This window comes from Tauraco erythrolophus, chromosome 15 (genome assembly GCF_009769465.1).
Source record: "Tauraco erythrolophus isolate bTauEry1 chromosome 15, bTauEry1.pri, whole genome shotgun sequence".
In the NCBI taxonomy this organism is placed as follows: Eukaryota; Metazoa; Chordata; class Aves; order Musophagiformes; family Musophagidae; genus Tauraco; species Tauraco erythrolophus.
This window is the reverse complement of record NC_141479.1, coordinates 18,598,585-18,617,272: the sequence shown is the minus strand read 5'-3', so window position 1 is coordinate 18,617,272 and position 18,688 is coordinate 18,598,585. Positions and strand designations below refer to the sequence as shown.

General features: G+C 37.0%; 1 protein-coding gene across 1 annotated transcript in view; it reads right to left on the bottom strand.

Annotated features, from left to right (window-relative positions):
• Nucleotides 1-18,688, bottom strand: part of CDH13 (cadherin 13) — a 483,658-nt gene that overhangs the window by 192,715 nt on the left and 272,255 nt on the right. The window lies entirely within an intron of this gene.

Sequence of the window (18,688 nt, the reverse complement as noted above, 5' to 3'; positions counted from 1 at the left end):
CACACCAAAACTTGTTAGATAACAGAAAATATCAATTGAGATTGCAACTGCATGCCATACCTGCAGTTGTCTCCCCTCACCACGACATCAGTAACATACAGCAATAAACACACCAGAGGCATAGCTATAATTTTCACCTACCCTACCAGTCCCCAGACTCTACTCTTTAATGGAGTTAAGCCAGCCAGAAAATGAACCTGAGCATGGATGTTAATATCACTCTCTTCCAGTCTTTCCCTGAGAAAGCGGTAGCAGCAGGGATTGGAAGTGTCTGAGCATTTTGTTTATTCTGTTAATTTATTCTTCATTGCCATGTCTTATACCTGTAAGTTATTTGTGAGTTAGTGATATGTCCTACTGGGAAAGAATTAGGTCAGAATTCCAGTTCGTTAATAAAACGGATGGCTTATTATCACATCTCTCTGCATTTTGTTATGCTCATAAACGCATTCCATTTTTATAATTCAATGTACTGGGTGTGAGTAGGAGTATTTGCTATGAGTAAACTATCTACTCACATACACTATTTGTAAACAGTGTCACAGCCCATTTTAACACCTACTTGCTGATTAACCTCACTTCCCCAGCAATTGTTCTTGCAAGCCTTTCCCTAGCCTTACTTTTTAATAGATTTATGGCTTAACCGTTTAAAAGCAAACAAACGCTGTGACGTGAAGGCAACTGATTCATGTGGCATTGGCACAGCTGAAGCTTCATGGCAGCACACACACCTTTGACTTCCAGGGCTTGTTTAACACTGGACTCTAAAGTCACAGTAGTAATCTTAGGATTGCATATGATGTGATGGCGACCAGGAAGGAAAATGCAGTCTTATTACTGAACTGCATTAAAGCTAGATACAGTTCTAGATAGAGTTGGAAATTGCTGACAAAAAGATTTATCTTACGAAATGTTGACTCACCAAAACTCTGTTAATTGCTTTGGGAAATGGAAGAATAGAAATATTTCTCTGTGAAAACCCAGCAAATTCATTTTCAAATTCAAGATAATTTGCTTTTAATCTGTCTCTCAATATTAAGTGACTATACTGCTCACTGGAAAGAACAAAGCCTTTGCTAAATTTAAAAAACTACTTTAGCTGCTTTATCAAAATTATAAGTCATCTAAAGCAAAGGCTGATCTAACGTTGTGTTTTGTGGTGTTTTTTTTTTTCCTCAGACTTGCACAGATTGAGGAAGAGAATAGGAGATTGTTATTAATGACTGAAATAGATTTACTTTATCATTGGCAAGTCTGCTGCATCTGAGACCAGCTGGCCAAAAAGCTGGCATGACAGGTCCGTAGGAATGATTTCCTGATCTCTGCTTCATTTTATTAAGATGACAGAGGACTTTATTTTATTAGTCTTTGTACAATAATTTCCAGGCTTATACTAAGAATTACGGGTTAACTCACCAGCTCCTTTTAAATCCACTCTTCTACAATATTTTCAAAATGAAAGCCTGCAGCACCGAAATTATGACCATCTATCTTTACATGTCTAGTTTGTGAAAGAAGCTGCCTTATATCTTATCCTGCCCAACCAAAAAACTCCACAAAAAAAATCCATAAACAAACAAACAAAAAATCCACCCACAAACAAAAAAGTAACAAAGCAAAGAAGAAACAAACAAGCAACAAAAGTAAATTATTACTTAAAAAAACCACAACACATGCAAGAGAAAGAAGCATTCAAGTAAAAGACAATATTGGCACAAAGAAACAAATTACTTTGAACAGGCTGTAAATAAAACCAGATGGAAAATTAGATTGTGCCTATCAGAAGAGTGAGATTTCAGTCCTTCAATAAAGAAAAAAGACAGGAAAGCCTATCTAGTTTTCCCGTAAAACTTGACTGATTTATGAAAGATACTGCATTCATTCTTTGGATAGCAAGAGGCTGTAATTGAACATTCAGAAAGCATCTAAGTTCCTACCTGATTAGAACAACATAACTCTAAGGAAAAGTGGTAAGCATATGGACAGTTTTGGACAAACTGACCAAAAAACTCAACAAAAACCACTCTGCAGTTATTTATGATGTGAGAACCTCATAAGATTGACTATGCTTTCAATGTTCCAACTTAGAAGTCATAGAATTATCTTCATAACGGTGAAGTTATGTTAATCGTAATCTAGCCAATCATGTTTTCAGGAACACTTGAGGTTACATCCCAATTTCATTTTTGACAAAAGTATACATGCAAACTACAAAGGATAACCAAAGGGTTTATCAGAACTATTACAGCTCCCAACACGAGTCTCCATGGCAGGATAACAAAGCAGGCTTCAGCGAGTGCTTCTAATAGAGCTGAGAAAATTAAGGATACCAATAAAACAGGGAAAAGAAATATAAAACTGAAAAAAAAACAACAGATTTTAGCCCGTTTGTCTAGACAAACTCTTAATTCAATACTCTTCCTTCTCAAAAGGGACTTCTTGACTACTCATTCAATTTCCCTCACTGTATCTAAAGCGAGGATCTTTCTTGTCACCCCAAATACAACGATTTTACCAGAAGTTTAGGAAGTTTATTCAAAGATGCACAATCCCATTTTAAGCACTCCGCTTTATTTTATAGAGTCTCAATTCCCTTCCGCGCTGCAGTCAGCAACAACATTTACAGGAGAAGACAATCAACCTCATCCTTACCATTACTTAAAGTAATTTCAAAGGTTTCTCTTCACAGAACGGTTGTTTTCATTCATTTATTGCTTTGGGTGAAGCGATTCTGGATAGCCACCTTCCTTCTCTGCATATAAACGTCTAGTTTTACTTTGCAGCCAGCCAATGGCCCGCACAAAATTACATCATAAATTTCAAGATTTTCATAAGTAAATCTGGAATATCTTTTAGTACTTAATTATCTTCAAAGTCTAATACAGGTTATTTAGTCATTAACTGCCTTCTAATTTTCATTTCCAATTTGCTGCTGATAAGAATGTTTCTCGGAGAATTCTTCCACTTATTTCAACAGACGTTTTTTCCGCATGTTCCTTGTACCCAGCTCCGCACAGAAGAAAAAAAAAAAAAAATCAGTATTTTTGTATGTGAAACCAGCAGCTTTCCATAAGCACAGGGCCCCTGTGGTCAGCAGCACAGAGGTGCGCTGGGTGTCAGCAGTGAGGGGCTGCTGAGAGGCAGGTCAGGGCTGCCCAGTGCCAGTTCCAGCCGGTTCCCACCGGTTCCACTGCTGAGAGGCAGGTCAGGGCTGCCCAGTGCCAGTTCCGGCCGGTTCCACTGCTGAGAGGCAGGTCAGGGCTGCCCAGCACCAGTTCCGGCTGGTTCCCACCGGTTCTGCTGCCGAGAGGCAGGTCAGGGCTGCCCAGTACCAGTTCTGGCCGGTTCCCGCTGGTTCCGCAGCCGCCCCAGCACACGGGGCTTGCTTTATTCCCGGCTTGATGGAATTGTTATCCAGAACACCCGTTCGGTTCATTGTCACCCATTCCCAAGTGCGAACTGGCAGGAAAGGAGGAGCCAGACCCACAGATCGTTCATGTGGGCATTTTCTGGTCAGAGGAAAACCACTTGGCCACTCTGGGTCATAAAGAGTAGTAAAGAAATTCTCTTTATAGTGAAAAGTTTTAATAAAAACTTGATTCAATTACCTAAAACAACTCAGAGAAGATAATAATTTAGACACGTAGAAATTAAGTACAATTAAATTTTCCTGCTATTAAGAATATGAATAAAATATTAGCTAATTTTTATACAGCACAAGAGAAGATGGAGGGAGAGGATATCAAACCAAAACACACTGCTCCTAACAGGTATGGATAATTTTATCTCAAACTGCTTGACAGGATATCGATTACCTCAGCAAGGATGTACAGATGATGGCAAAAATGGCACCATTACCTGCACTGGGAGAACTTAGTGTGACATTCAGAGTTAGAGCCTAGGTGGGAAAGGATTAATCAGCCATTCTAAGTACTCCTGTGAGCATCTGACAGAGGCTTTATCTTGCTAATGCATCAATTTTAAAAATAGAATTCTGATTCCTTTAAAAAAAAAAAAAACAACGCAATTTATTATTCTAATTTTATTGGTTTCTTATCCAGCAATAGTCACGCAACATTTTATTCGCGTGTCGTTTTGCAATACCCTCACAATGAAATACAAAGGTCCATTCTGAAAGGATTGCTGCAGTACGAAAACACTGAACGTCTCCTTTCAGTCAATGTTCAGTACACGGACGTTGCAAAGCCTAGAGCACTACCTTGGAGATTACAGACATCACTGGATTCTTCTGCACATTTTCATACTCATGGGAGCCCAGAGGTGAAGAAGCAGTGTCTATCTATTTTAAAACTAGTGTCTGCCTTATTATCATAGAATGGTTTGGGTTGGAAGGGACCTCAAAGATCATCTAGTTCCAACCCCCCTGCCATGGGCAGGGAAACCCGCCACTACACCAGGTTGCCCAAAGCCTCATCCAACCTGGCCTTGAACACTTCCAGGGATGGGGCATCCACAACTTCTCCGGGCAACCTGTTCCAGTGCCTCACCACCCTCTTAGTGAAAAATTTCTTCCTTATATCCAATCTAAATCTCCCCTCTTTCAGTTTAAAGCCATTGCCCCTTGTCCTATCACTGCACGCCCTTGTAAAAAGTCCCTCTCCAGCTTTCCTGTAGGCCCCCTTTAGGTACTGGAAGGCTGCGATAAGATCATATATAAAAACATATTAGATATGTTTTATTTCTAATGTGTTTTGTTGGAAAAACACTCTTGGAAGAAAATGTAGATTATTAGAGGGTTTCCTGAATGCAGACGTTCTTTTACCCGAAGCTGTAAACATTTTACATACTATACAACTGCAACAGGCCTTCCGATTTATTCTTCTCCTAATAAGTATCTATGCAATGTCTGCAAAGACTTTAGATTTAGAAATGCAAAGACTGATTTAAGTTCCTACTAGATCTTTCTAATCATCATCTAACCATCACAAAGTCATCCTCACTTCAAGCGTTCAAGTGTTTCTTTTCTCGGGCATTTGCAAAACAACCTTTATTTTTTAATCAACCTTCAAACACTAGTTGTCTCATGCCTTTCTTCACAAAGAAATCGTTTGAAAAGTGACGTAATTCATTGAAAAGCACTACAGTACAAATGACTAGTCCCAGCATAAATATATATATGCCTGCCCTACTATACAAAAACACTGAAGTTCCTATCACAGAAAATACAAGTTTCATTTAAAAACATTAATCTGTATAAAGCCTTTAAAGAATTTCAGGTGTCTATAGATTTCACTAAGAAAACTAATTAAAACGGCAACTGAGTCTTCTGTGCATGCTTGAATTTTTCTCTGTAAACCATGGTTAAGTTGGGCAATACAGAGACTGTAACTGTGTATGCTCTACAAATTGCAGAAAGTAATACTGTAGGAATTAACAGTGAGAAAACATTCCAAATCACTCAAATAATTTCATTCTTTTTGCCATTTTTTTAACCTCAGTTAACAAAAGAAGATTAAAGATCAAAACCTATACACAAAAGAGCATTTTATTTCAGAACAAGTATAGGGGTCTTTCTGCGTATACGATACATGATTTAAATACTGCTCACCTTCATGCATTCTCAAATTAAGCATTAGATTTTACAATATCAGGTGATTTCTATGGTGGCATTGTTATCCAATTCTACTCAGCAAGTCTGAATCACTGAAATCCAGATAAAGAAGGGAAAGCTAAATTAAAAATAAGGCTCATGTGAGCAGGACATTCCCCAAACTACCTTTAAGGAGCAGTCTCCTAGATTATCACCGTATACTTTGCAACGACCCATCAAACTAGAACTGTTCTGCACCTCTGAAACAGGTGAAAGATTGAAGAGCTTTAGCAAAGACCTCGCTAAAATAAGAGTTTGCACAGACTTATCTCCCAATCCTAGAATTACCCTGCAGTTATTTCATAGTTCCTATTTTCTTAGCACAACTACCTCTGAACTGTGTGCATTAATTAAACAAAAATGTCAAAAACCACAAGACTTCTATCTCCCAAAGAACGACAAAGGATAAATTCTTCATTAGGTGAGAGTCACTTCATCATCTTTGATCACGTCAGATGCAAGGCTTTGTAGGCACATTAATAGAAGTTTTGTGAAAAAGAAGAATAATTTAATATTTTAAACAGTCAAAGATGTTCTTTTCTCACTAGATTTAAAAGTAGCGGTCTTAATATTTTTAATCATTAGTCACATAAGTAGACTGAAAGGTCAATGTTATTGTCATAATATTCTCGTTTGTGAAGTGTAACATAGCAAGTTATTCCAAGCAAGTACCAAGGAATAAATGTTTAACTCTATATACGATCTAACTTTTTTATACTTGCTGGAACTTAAGCCTAATTAAGCAAAAAACACCAGCAACAGTATGAATGTATATTTACTTACCCTACTAGACTTGGAAGAAAGGGGATTTAATTTATGCACTCACACTGGTACAGAACTCTACATTAAGGAAGTAAGAGCAAAACAAACTGGAATCACTGGTCTGACGCTTGGTAACAAGACCATAGATCAATGGAAGAGCAAGATAAAACGCATGTAATGAAATCAATTGTGCCGTAATTTATGTCTGAGGCTAAACGTCATTTGAGAGCAAAATTGGGTGGATTTTGAGAATGAGGAGGGGTCAAGGAATGGAGAGATAAGCCATAAAAGCGAAATATTAGAAAAAGATAACATGAGAAAAGAGGAAATGATGATGATTCCGTTAACCTTTCCTAGAAGGCCTTGCCTAAGCTGAGTCAAATTCAGGAATACTCTACAGAACTAACCTGACTGTTGTCCCATGGCCTAACAGGAGGCTGTCTGGTAGCACACTGGAGGCAGGAGCTGTCTCATGCCCACCTAGCACAATTCTGACTGGTCCCTGCAACTGCATCCTTCCCAGCAGAAGCTTTCATGAGATCATTCCTAAATAGACCTGTCAAGTCTAACAACTCTTTTCTTTCTTTTTAAGAGAAAGAAGAGGCAGAGAAGGAGAAACAGAAGTAACAAGATGCATTTTCATAGTTTGTATACTTTTTACTAATCAGAATCTTTACCTTTTCAAAGCTAAAGTTGCATTTGAACTTGTCAACAGAGGGGCTAATCTATACATGGCTATAAGTTATCCCAAAATTCCCATGTTATTTCAAATGTTTTTTCTTTAAACAAAACCAGCCCAAGTCAAAAAAGTTGCCTTAATTAAATAATAATTTTCTGTATATTTTCCACATTAATTTTTGTGCAGTAAATCTTTCTAATGTGAATATCTTACTGTTCATCCTTCCCTTGAAATGGGAAGCACAAGAACATTGTCTTCGCCAGTTTACATTCAGTAAAGGCCAACCTCCAAAAGCTCATTGCACCTGCATCTCCTGTTGGCTTGAGATCATATAGAAATTGTCCATCTCTCCAAGCAACCTGGGACTGGCAATCCAGAAAAGCTACTACATCCAGGAGAAAGGAGATTACTCAGTGTGATTATGAAAACAAACCATGAGCACTGGCATTTTCCAGGTTCTTTATCCTGGACAGTACTACAGTCTGTGTTCTGCCACCAGCATGCCTCTTGATTTGCAGTTCACTTTACAGCACATGCCTAGAACATGCCACCAGTGAAATACACTCATTGCTGCAAAATGAAGCTAAAACGCTATACATTTAATATTTTCATTTTAATATATTAAATTCCTCCATAACACTAAACTAAGCAATTATGAATTCACTATCTAATTGAATGTATATAATGCTATTAGTGTCACAGTAAATGTATTTTCTTCACAGCTGTGTGTCTCTGAATACAATATTGCTAAAAAGGCGTTGTTTTCTTGTAGGACTTAAGTCCTGAAAATTTGTCTCTGCCATGAGTAAAAACGGTCTCTTTCTGGTGAACAAGATCACAGAGCAGGAAAACAGATAAAAATTACAGAAAATGACAGCATAAACCTCAGAAAAAAGAAAATATTAGATACAGACTCAAAAAGCTGACAGCAAAGTGAACTCTGCCTTTTCTGCAGAACAACACTAAACCCAACTTCAAAAATTATTTTGATGTTTTCATCTCATTAAAAAATAAAATAAATAATTTGGGATTTTGTACAAGTTTCTTGTGTGTCAACAGAAAAAATAAACCCACGAAATGGATAACTTAATCTCATATTTTTTGCCACTTACTCCAGAGGATAAATTTTAAACATTAACAGCAAAGGTGCTCATCAAGCAGTAAGTGCTATTTTCAGGTATTTGTTGTCAGTTTGGAGCAGACAAGATTTACTCCTGTGAGTTCCTGTGACTATTATTTTAAGATTTCATACTTTTAATATTTAAATATTTGTAAGAAGCAATTCTTTACACATGCCAAATTCCTTCTGACTCTCACAGAATATTTAGTTTCCTATATAAAATCAAACGCTAGTAACTAGCGATTTTTCAAAGCTTCAGTCCATCTTAGGCACTAGGTCCACCCCTCATAAAATCCAGTCCCTCTGATAAAATGACAATTTCTAGGGACACTGCACTCGGAACAGTCAGGTTGCGCAGAAGAAAACTGGGTTTAACTGGTGAGTTACGCAAAAGCCACAGTGAACAAAGGAATTGGGAGCAGAGAGTGGAAGATGCTGGTGTTACCACACGACTCTCTTCTATTGCTTGGGAAACCTCAACCATGCTGTGCAGCTGGGCACATCAGGGTGGGCAGCAGGTAGCTGCTCGAAGGTCCAGCCAGCCTGGCAGAGCTTCCCCATGGGTGCTGGGTGCACGTGCAAACCCTGCTGCACCTCTGGACTACCGAAATGCAAGAAATAGAAGAACTTTCCAAAAGGCTCAAAATCACCATCCCTGTTTTAGAGGTGGACATAAAGGAGGCATGAGGTACTCCAACTGATCGTAACCGTCCTGATCAATTATGATAGAACTGACGCAATATAGCAGAGTGTTTCAAAAGAAAATCAATTACATAAATAAGATAGGCAAAAGATGGGAGAAGAAACAGAGATGAAATGACTTCACCAAAGGTGTACACCAGACAAAATTTAAATCAAGCTTGAATCTAGGTTTTTTGATCTCCGAATCCAGGACTGATAGTTAAATTCTATCTCTTGCTGAGCAAGTGTGGTAAAATTAGATTTACAGAGTTTATTAAGCTACCAACATGTGCTCAGTGTGATTTTTCAAAGTGCCTTACAAGACTGGGTAATATATCCTATTAAAATCAAAACCTCTTTGAAAGAACTTTGAAAACCTGATCATCCCCTCAGTGTCTCATTTCCCCCCCCCATTAAGCACTACTCTAGAACTGTATAGACACAACCACAACTGAAAATAATTTTCTGCATATTTCTAAGGATCTCTCAAAAATAGAATTAAAATTACTTCTGAAGGATACTTCCTGTTAAATATTATCTATGTGTTTTGAAATTAGAATGTCCACTCCAAAAATAACCTCAGTGAAAAAATGAGAAGTAAAGGACATCCCTCAAACCTGTGGAGCAATATAGCTTTTTGAATGAAGCCATGAGTACTTCACTCAGACCAAAAGTATTACAGATGATCATATAAATACTAATTAAAATCTTCCCATATCACAAGAGAACACATGTTGAGCCCCTCAAAAAGAGAGGGAGAGTGGGGGAGAGAAAGAAGATATCAGGATTCACCAGAGCAATCAAGTTTAATCACAAAAATATTAAATTAAAGAAAATCAAAAAGAGAGGAACTAAGACTGAAACAAAGGATTAAGACATAAACTGTGGCAGAATTTTTAGGCTCTATGCTGCACCAGAAAAACCACAGACACTTACGTAAGAAAGATGAAAAATGGCTTTGCACTTTTAAGTAGCTCCTAGCAAATAAATGTTTGAAAATAACTCCAACCAGCATGTAGGAAGTGGCAAGAGTTTAACAAATTTTATCTCCTAGAAGGATTCAAGAAGCAACCGGGGCACAAAGAGCCCATAACTAATCGGACCAACAACAAAAATCCAAGATCTAAAACGCATCGGTGACAAGAAAACTAACTTATTTAGGTATAAGAAATAAAGGTCAGTGTAAATGTCAGGTATATATCACACACACACAAATTTTTCTTTGTTATTATTGCTTAACATATCTGTTCCTACAAATGAGTAGGAAAAGGTCTTAGAAGTCAAGGATCACTCAAGCTTACAGCAGTCTACTACAGATGTAACCAACCAGATTTCTCTATTTTAAAGCAACAAAACAAGGATTTACAAGAGCACTTGTACAGAGGACTTTAGGAGCTGGACTGGAGGCCATGCAGCATACTGCTGCCCAAGTTTCTGGCTCTGTCAGCATTCGTGGGATGACATCTCATCCTGTTTACACTGGCTGTTTTCAAGTGGTGAGCTGCAGCCAGGAGACCTTCAAAGCTCCATCCAAGAAGGGAGGTAAGAGTGCTTGGGATCTAAGTGTCAATGAAGAGAAAAATTTGATAATTTGATAATTCGAAAGCAAGATTTTCCTAATGGACTTTCTCTTTCTGAAAAATTTGCTTATTCTTTAAATAAATTGCTCTCCTCTTTGAAATTTGAAACAATATCAGTATATTTTATATACTTTATTTGCCACACCCTCATAAGATGCAATTCTATTCTCTTTTTCAAGGTTAGTCTGTAGAAGTTAGATAAAGAGAACTAGTTAAGATGTATTTGTGTCTGCTTTATAAAATTTAGATGACTGTACTGCAAATCATAAGAAAAACATTCAGACTGCAGAGCTGCAAAAACCCCATTGCCAAGAGCCTTTGCTGTGAAGCGCTGTGTTATGGTACAAAGCGTCTGACATTCCATTTTTCCAGCACATAGCATGCCATGATAGTAAACTGTTAAGTGTCCTGTTTCTGTTCCTGCACAGTCACTTTCAGATTTATTGATTTATTTGTTTACATTCTGCTGCTAAATTTAATTCTAACTTCTTTCTCTATCTCTGGCAGCCTTTCATACAGTCAATGAACCTGCAACTGGAATCTGTCTGTTTGACCATGGAGCTGAACTACCTTCCACGGAGCACATCTCTCCTTCCTCAACATATTCTTCTCCAGTAAACATTTTAGACTTTCTTGATTCTGTTTGCTAAGCCAGAGATAACACATTTCAGTGCTGATTATAAAAGGTTTGGGTGCTGGTAATGCCACCTACATGGCTCACCACCTACTGAACGTTGGCCATATATGTCAGTAAAAGCGAGTTTATCAATCTGCTTCAAAATCATCACAAGAGGTTGTATCTGTTAAATTAGGAAGGTTGATTTTTGACATCTCATTGGCTGAATAGATCACAGAAGTATTCACAGTTAGTGCTTTGCTTTCATTTCCTCCCTGTATTCTTTGCCCAGCCTTAGTGGTTACAATGATGTACGAGCACCGAAGGTAACGAAGCACTGTTTATCTTTTCCCGTTATTCTGAACTAAATGAGTTTTTGCTGATTTTGTCTACAGTCAGCTTTATCGAATTTCACATTATGCCCAGTTGTTTTTTCCAAGAGGATGGCAGATACTTTTATAATTCAGACAGCTGATCTTCCTGGTAACAACATCTAAATGGATTAGCACATCCCAGATCACAGACGTTTAGCAGCTTCTCTAAGTTGTTCTTTCTACTTTGCCAATAATGGCAAGATATATACTTCATATATAGAAAAAAGGAAACATCTGAATGGTTTCCACCATTCAGGTGGAAAAATAGTTTGCAGACATGTATATAATGGAAAGATATGCCAAGGGCAGCCTGATCTGAAAAAGTTGTTTCCAATTACCTGTTTCCGCTCTCTCAAACTAATCTCTGTAACTCAACACTTTAGACCATCTCTCTGCATTAATTGTCAATGAAGAAAGGTTTAGTCAATGAGCCTCAAATTAGGTAAATTAACACAGTAATAGTCTCTTCTGAGTAGTCAAACAGTTCTAATGTATTTCCTAAAGGATCAACAAGGGTCTACTACATAGTGACACATCAAAAGAGAATTTATTCCATGTTCTTTTATTTTTATAGCTTAATTTAGCCCCGAAACTTTCTGAAATGCTTCACTGGTCTTCAGCTCTGATGACAGCATTATATGTTAAAACTATTAATCTTAAGGTATAATTAGCAGTTCTAGTGTGTCTCATTGGACTGTTTTTTTTCGAGGTATCAGTCAACTCTAAATACTGATTATTTATCCATCATCACCTTCCCTTAATTCTGAACTCTCACTTGATCTTTTACAACATACAACAGCAGCAATTCTTGTGCTGCATTTTCATAAAGTCAGATCTCGACCAAAATCTAGAGGCTTTTGACTTACTGATTTTTCATGACTTTATCCATGCTGCATTTCTACACCTATCTTGTTTCTGGAGATCTCTCTCTCCCTCATGCTTCTCCTGAACTGAAAATTATGACAACTCCATGTAAGCGATTTCCTGAACCCCAAGACTCACAAGGTAATATTTTTTTTTTTTTACCCTTTTCAAACCCTTTGGTAATTTACAAGTCTTAACAGAAATAATTTTGAGTCCAAAAACACAACTAAAACATTTCATGCAAGGAAAATTATTATGTTGCAGATCTCTACTTTTTCACTCTTTGATGTGACTGGAAAAAGTGCATAGAAGAAGAAAACTTTATGTATTTGGCAAAAAAGGGAGAACTGGAAAGTCAAAGTTATTGCAGTAAAAATAAAGTCTGGATATAGTCAGTCACAAAATTAACTAAATGCCATTTGCACCAAAAATTACAAATGAAAAAGCCCTTTTTGAATTACAACAATCAGCAAGACCCTTCTTCAAGTACCCGCAAAACAAATGATCAGAAAAGAAACTTTCAGAACTAATCACAGCAAGCTGTTGCAGCAAAATTTTCTCCTATTGCAAAGATGTAACTGAAAAAACCAAGAAAAGTATCTTTGTAACCACAGAGATAATCACTAACAGAACATCAGAAGTGAACTAAAGTCATAACAGAAGTAAAAGTATGGCCTATTCCAAACTAATAGCAATTAAATAAAGGCAACTAATTTCAAACAAACAAGTTTACCCTGACAAGACTGGAAAATTAAACATACAGTAGAAACAAATATGCAAAGCAGGAGAAATCTTGCATCTTTTTCACCTGTTAAAATCTACTAAGTTATAGCATTTTTTTTTTCAAACCTTAAATGACCTAGAACACAAAGTCCTTGAACTGATCCTCTGAAGTTTATGCTCCAAGGCATCACAGTGACTTCTTGCATGGACTGGACTATTCAACCCTCATGAAATTTAGTCCCAAAGTGGCATCGCACTCACAGAGTAATGGAAATTCATCCTGTGGTATTTCACTCCACTACCCTCCTGTTGAGCCTAACTGTCAATTAAGGGGCCTGACATCGAAGTACAGATCTTTTCTACAAATAATAGACCTGTGTATATTAAAATCTGAACTTTTTTAAAACAAACATAATCGCTAATAGCCTCAGTGAGTACAAACAGTATCTTATTGCACAAGTTCCTGTCTAAAAAAAAGAACAAGATTGCACCCAGTATTTATCCTTCCTCAAGTTCTGGTGGTGCAAGCTGTGACTAGGTCTAGTCCTGTCTCCATTCCATTGTTCCTGCCTCCTCCTAGTTTTTAACTTGATGTACGCAGCTCACATAATGATCAGACTTTACTGTTCAATAAAATAACAATTAGTTTCAAATTGCATAAAAGTTCTTCTTCACTCAGTTCTGCTACATCACCAAAAAACATTCTTCTCCTTTGACTTGGCAAGGTCACTTTTCATCAATATATTGCTGGTTCAAAATTTCTTTTATTTGGACTACCCTATTTATGAATCCATCACTATTAAGTAACTCGCTAGCTCAATGCAAAACATACAGAAACTCAGCCCAGTCGATACCAAGAGTTTGATTTTTGAGCTCAAATCAGTAGCGATCCATCAACTACACAGAGCCTATCAAAGGCAGCAAAACTATTCAGTTTGTAACTGAGGTGTTCTGCAGAACTAAAGTTTTTTTACTGTGACACCAAGTAAATTCTATGGCATCTGAATAACAAAACCCACCTAAAACTGCACAGCAACCATATGTTTGTTAGTACAGTATCTTAAGATATATGGAAGTAACACACAATGGTTCACTGTAATATGACCACTTGCCATATAAAAAGTGTTCAGTGAACGCAGATATCAAACATATACATAAAAAAAAAGTTGCATGAACTGATATCATCCTATGTTTATAGTTTGGGAGAAATCTTCAAAAGGAATGTAGAATCAGCTGCAAAGAAACAACTTAAGATTATTTGGTCTATTTATGAAAGCAGAAAGATCTCTGAATATTTTCTCAAATATAAAGTAGGCCAAAATAATTATTTTAGAGGCTTCGTGTTTGTTTCACTTTACTTAAGAAGGAAATTAAAACAAAAGGAAACATACTAAAGTTTCTAGTAGGTTGTTAATTTTTCTGTTTGTTAAATGTTTTACAAATACAGTTGAGTCTCATCTCTTAAAACCAGGGCTGCAGGACCACCTAACTGTTCAATAGATGGCACTCTGTGTTCTTCTACAAATAGCTTGTACATGCCATCACATGGAGACAGCTGAGAGAGAGATGAGTGCACTGAGTTTAGTCACCTGCCCTAGTTTTACTACAGATACCACTTAAAAAGAATTACTCTTTATCAGAAGATAAATGAGCTTCATACTAAGTAGTTCAAAAAAAGGGGAAGTTTTATCCACAGAAAACTTGCCTGACAGAAACTTATTTTAAGTAATCAGATCTTCATTTTTTCCTCACTAAAAGGTCAAAAAAATAAGCGTGTCTGGATTGCCTCTTCAGCAAGGAACCAAAATTGTACCACATTTTCCTGAAAAAAAAGGACATTTAGAGACGGATGAACTGTGTGTTTAGTAGAATGTTGTGAGAAATCTTATAAAAATGTATACTACTAAACACAATATTCATAGCTCATCAAATCCTGACATGTTCTGGAATATGCTAGTACCAAACTGTCACTTCAGCTGGGTTTGACAGCAAGTAAATTGTATCGTGTAAAAGTTTAACTAAAATGAAGTTGCTCACCAAAAATATCTTGATCTAGACAGGATTTTCCATGTTAGAAAAATATTCTATTACTAACAAAACAACAGACAAGAAAAGTGACATTAAGTTTATTTTTCTGGTTTATGTTCTGCTTTACCTAGCAGAAGATCATACAGACCAGAACAGAATAGATGTGTGGAATTTTATCTATTTTTTAAAAAACATTTTTGCCTTTTCTCTGAACAGATTCATTTTCAAAACCACATTTAGCTTTTAAAATTATCCATCAAACGCCGTAATTAAACACATTTCAACCTTTGGATTTCGCATACAGTGTTGAATAGCCAGGCTGACTGATCACTTCAGGCACATGGCACTGCTGGTACACTCCGACTCGACCTGCCTTACAAAAATTTGTAGGGTTGGAATAAGTAATTTCAAGCTCAAAGCATCATGGGAAGCATACGGTAGTATAATTATCCTACACAATAGCATGATTACTATTTTAATTTATAAATATTCATACCAATACCAAAGTTCTTTAAATCATATTATTAGAAAGCAGATGCATGAACAGCCACTAATGCCATCACAGCAAACCTGACGTTTGCTGTACAAATAAGTATTTGACTTGCTATTTTTCAAGATTCACATCAGACAGGTATTTTAGGGTTTTTTTTGTTGTATTTAATATTTTTACAATAATAGTAAGTAACGGATGTAGCTAGATTATTTAACAGAGATAACCCAGTAACCTAGAAATAGGCTTATGTTGAAACCTGTAGTGCAAAAATCTATTTGAAGTTGCCAACAGCGGTGAAGACCCAGTTTTTACCCAAAAATGGTTTTATTGGTGATTTTGTTGCTGGAAGTGTCTTAAATTTTCAGTATTTTTTGGAAGAATGTAAACTATTTTTCTGCGATCTTGCTTTTATATCTGCTGTAGTTTTGTAATCTGATCACAAGAAACAAGATCAGTGAATAACAAGACACTTGGTCAGCCTACAGGTATGGAGCTAAGTATTTTTAACGTCCTTCTCCCAGAGATAAACCTAGTATCAGTGTTGGCTTTTGTCAAGTCACACAGTACACGTGGCTGTTTTCTTTCTTATCATAATGAAACTTATATTTGCATGAGTTAACATCTAAAGGATCAAGAGGCCAACTAAAAAGTATCTCATAATCAAAGAATGAAAAAAAGGGGGAATTATCCATTTGCCAAGGTGATAACTGATACGGTAGCCTAAGAAACATTTTTCTAATTGTCATTCAACCTTCACATCACCTATTCTGAGACTTTCAAAAAATTTCACTTTTCTCTCACCAAGACAGGTTTCTGTACATATGTGTTCCCTCAAGTAAATTTTACTCCAAATCTGTGTATAATTATTGGTTACACTTTTTAGACTTATGTCTTGTTCCTTCCAACAACAGCCAAAAAAGCTCATTTACCTTATGCAGAATGTAATTAGTAGGTATCATATTTATATGACAGCTTTCTCATTTTCTCAATTCTACGTAATTTGACAGGGACCGTTACAGATCCATAACTAGTCTTTCAGAATGACTTTCACAAGGTTAGTTCACTTATTAATTGACCCTTGGTAATGGTAATTTAAGAAGCATATTAATCTCATCTGTCAGTTCTAACACATACTAGATGTATAAAATAATTTGTCTTTTGCAAGGAGCCTTGCAACAGAAATGAAGTGTCTAAATTTTTAATTAATATGCATTTTCTTTCAACAAATGAGATCAGACTGGAAGGAGACTTCTTGTCAGTAGTTTTCTTTATTCTGCTTTAAAGCTCCTGCATTTCCTTATTATGAAGATAAACACCATTTCACCAGTCAATAAAGCCTGTGATCTAAAATAATCGCCTACAAAGGATATTCTGGTATTCTCAACACAGATCCCCTGAAACTTAAAAACGTGTGAACAAAGCATTCAGCACTTCAATTGCAGTGTTCTTATTATTACATATACAGATTAAAGGTTTCTGGAATTCAAGGAGATTAAATTCACTAAGACTATTAAACAAAAGATTACTATTTAGAAATTGAAAAACTTCAACCAGTATCAGATGCTTGAAGTCACAACGTTTTTAAATCTGGTTTTCTAATGCATCACAGGTTGAGTAGAGCCTGCAGTTTATGTCTAAGAAAGAGGTACACAAAATTCTTAATCCAAAGTACTAGTAAGGGCCACGTGTAAGTTCTCCTTTATTCCATTCATTAACTAAATAATGGGACCAGTAACAGCAAGGGAAAGAGAGACGAGCTGTGTGAAGAGCCAGTTGTGCCCTCAGTGTGCAATCATCTGCACTTCATAACACACGGGTGAAACTCAGCTCCTCACACAAACACTCCAAAAGAGCGTAAGCATTTACTGATGAACGTGCACAGTTGTCACAAGGTTAGACATCCTCTGATCTGTGCTTAAATGCAGAGAAGCCAAGAAAGCACAAGCTAAAAGCTGAGGTCCTCCTCCACCTCTCTTCCTCTACTTTTCCCCTTTTGTGCTCAAAGAATGAAGAGACCTTCTGCAAGGTAACTCTACAAAGAGTAGATCCTTATGCCGTAAACCCAGGGAGGCTGTTCTAAGCAAGCGGGTCAGGTCAGTATTTCTGCATTTCCCTACAACCTCTTACAGACTCAGCAATCTTTTCCTTCATGCCAGCAGCAGGCTTCCACCATTAATACACAGCAGCAACGCAAAATCCTACCAGCTCCACAGGGTATAAAGCCCTGACTACCATGAGAGATGTTACAGTGCAGACACCTTGTAAAATTCACCGTGCAGAACAGACTGCCATGCAGCGATTACAATTGGTGGGTCCACAACACGCTCACAGAGGGCCTTCAGGAAAAAGAAAAGCCTGGAGACTGCTGAGGTGGGTAACTACCCTGGGTGTCCACAATCAGCCCTCTGGATGAGGGTGGGGGACCAAACGCTAGGAGAATCCATCTCTCAGTGCTTCTGGTTTCTACCACGCGAAGTTACTGTGGATTAGGAACGGGCAGTTAATACAGAAGGCACTATACTAATTCCTCCTATCATTCCACATGTGACTTATTCCCCACTAATGACAACTATCTGTTATTTAGGTTAATCCAGCTCTGAAGCAGAGTAACAGACATAAGACCAAACTCTTACCAACCATATTGACAAACGCTACCTTGCTTAAGCTCCCACAAGTTCCACATGCGTTCAGATCAGGGCAACAATTTGTTAAGAAGCAACTGCTCACAAAATGAAACAAATAGCTTACGTAAATGCTTTATAGAAGATATAAGCAATATTCCCCTGCTTACTGAAGCTTATCCCACTGCAATATTTAAACTGCTAATAATTTTGATGATTAAAAACTAAAGGTGGCTTTGTCTACAGAATTTTACAGGTATATGAATATCCATTTCCTCACAGCCATCATGCAAGGTTTTGTTGGCATGTATTTCAGATACTTAAAAAAATGATAACCGTCTTATTCATTGGCTATATCATCACAATGCCTTCCCTGCTGTTATAGTCTACCACGTAAACAGGTATTCAAGTAATTTTGAAAAAAAAACACACACGAATTACCCACTTGGCAGTTCATAGCATCTCCTTCAGAATCATTAGTGTCAATCATGTGAGTACAAGTTTTCAGTGCTGTTGAAATGCCTGCTACTTAAACA